Here is a 2,505-nt window from a genome sequence, read left to right as displayed (position 1 = left end):
AGCACAAAAGGCCACATATTGTATGATTCTGTTTATATGCAGTGTTCACAGTAGGCAAATCCATACAGCCAGCTAGATTGAAGGCAACCAGGCGAAGAGAAAGGGGAGAATACGGAGTTACTACTTTATGCATATGGAGTTTTATTTTGGGACGATAGAAATGTTTTATTTTTTACTTTTTTTTAAACATTTATTTTTTATTTTTATTTAAAAACATTTTTTTAACACTTACTTATTTTTTGAGAGACAGAGTGGGAGCAGGAGAGGGGCAGAGAGAGAGAGAGAGAGAGAGGCACAGAATCCGAAGCAGGCTCCAGGCTCTGAGCTGTCAGCACAGAGCCCAACGTGGGGCTTGGATTCGTGAACTGTGAGATCATGACCTGAGCCGAAGTTGGACACTTAACTGACTGAGCCACCCAGGTGCCCCAGTATGTAATAATAATAAAAAAAAAAACCTATGGAACACTTCTCAAATTTGCATGTGATCCTTGTGCAGAGGCCATGCTATGCTTTAGTTTTAGTACATATGCTACTGAAGTGAGCACACAGTGTATGATTAAAAAACACAACACTGAGTATGCAAGAAAAGTTGAACTATTTTTGATAACAAGAGTAAAGAGGGTGGAAAGTGATTTTTAAAAGAGCTAAACAAATAGAGTGTAGTTGATCATAAGCACGCCAGAGTGTCAAGGAATGGATTGTCCTGCTATTTGCAACTTACTCTGAATTTCACCAAAAATAGAATGGATTCATTGATGGAGGGGATAGATGTGTGATAAGGGGATAGGGCAAATATAGACAAATGTTAACAATTGTAGAATCTAAGTGGTGAGTATATGAGTGCTTACTGTATAATTCATTCAATTGTTCTTTGTATTTGAAATTTTCACAATCTTTTTGGGGGGGAAATTTTTATTTGTATTGTGCAAGGTTTGCTGGGAAGGAGTGAGGGTCCTTTAGCAGATGGGGACCTGAAAGGCTGAGAGGACCCTTCCAGCAATTTAGAGGCCTCAGGGGGAAACTGTGGAGGGCTAACTGGCCTGGAATTAGGACGCTGGAGGCACATTTGTGCTGGGGTGGGACAGGAAAGAGTAAAAGGGTCAGAGGGACCAGGAATGATTTTCCCTGATGAACATGGATGCAAAAATTCTCAACAAGATACTCGCAAATCAAATCCAACAATGCATTAAAAGAATTATTCACCATGATCAAGTGGGACTTATTCCTGGGCTGCAGGGGTGGTCCAATATCTGCAAATCGATCAACATGATACATCACATTAATAAAATAAAGGATAAGAACCACATGACCCTCTTAATAGATGCAGAAAAGCATTTGACAAAATACAGCATCCTTTCTTGATAAAAACCCTTAAGAAAATAGCGATAGAAAGAACATACCTCAAGATCATAGAAGCCATATATGAAAGGCCCACAGCTATTATCATTCTCAATGCGGAAAAACTGAGAGCTTCCCCCTATGGTCAGGAACACGACAAGGATGTCCACTCTTACCACCATTAGCCTCAGCAATCAGATAACAAAAAGAAATAAAAGGCATCTAAATCGTCAAGGAAGAAGTCAAACTTTCACTCTTCGCAGATGGCATCATACTTGACGTGGAAAACCCGAAAGACTCCACCAAAAACTGCTAGGACTGATACATGAATTCAGCAAAGCCGCAGGATATAAAATCAACATACAGAAATCAGTTGCATTTCTATGTACCAATAAAGAAGCAACAGAAAGAGAAATCAAGGAATTGATACCACTTACAATTGCACCAAAAAACCATAGAATACCTAGGAATAAACCTAACCAAAGGGGTAAAATATCTGTACACTGAAAACTATAGAACGCTTGTGAAAGAAATTGAAGAAGATACAAAGAAATGGAAAAACATCCCATGCTCATAGATTGGAAGAACAAATATTTTTAAAAGGTCTATACTACCCAAAGCAATTTATACGTTCAATTCAATCCCTATCAAAACAACACCAGCATTCTTCACAGAGCTAGAACAAACAATTCTAAAATTTGTATGGAACCAGAAAAGGCCCTGAATAGCCAAAGTAATGTAGAAGGAGAAAACCAAAGGTGGAGGCATCACAATGCCAGACTTCAAGCTGTGTTGCAAAGTTGTAAATAATAAGACAGTATGGTACTGTCACGAAAACAGACACATAGATCAGTGGAACAGAACAGAGAACCCAGAAATGACCCACAAACGTATGGCCAACTAATCTTCGACAAAGCAGGAAAGGATATCCAATGGAATAAAGACAGTCTCTTCAGCAAATTGTGTTGGGAAAACTGGACAGCGACAAGCAGAAAAATGAACCTGGACCACTTTCTTACACCGTACACAAATATAAACCCAAGTGGATGAAAGACCTAAATGTCAGACAGAAAACCATCAAAATCCTAGAGGAGAAAGCAGGCAACGACTTCTTTTATCTTGGCCACAGTAATGTCTTACTAGACATGTCTCTGGAGGCAAGGGAAA

General features: G+C 39.1%; 1 pseudogene; it reads right to left on the bottom strand.

Moving 5' to 3' along the window:
- Positions 1–451: 451 nt before the first annotated feature.
- Positions 452–545, bottom strand: LOC124529501 (uncharacterized; annotated as a pseudogene).
- Between the last annotated feature and the right edge of the window lie 1,960 nt (positions 546–2,505).

The sequence above is a fragment of the Lynx rufus genome, unplaced genomic scaffold (genome assembly GCF_022079265.1).
Source record: "Lynx rufus isolate CCGP_SWC_20201006 ecotype Redwood Valley unplaced genomic scaffold, mLynRuf1.p SCAF_6, whole genome shotgun sequence".
NCBI classification, from domain to species: domain Eukaryota; kingdom Metazoa; phylum Chordata; class Mammalia; order Carnivora; family Felidae; genus Lynx; species Lynx rufus.
This window is presented reverse-complemented; position numbering and strand designations above follow the sequence as displayed.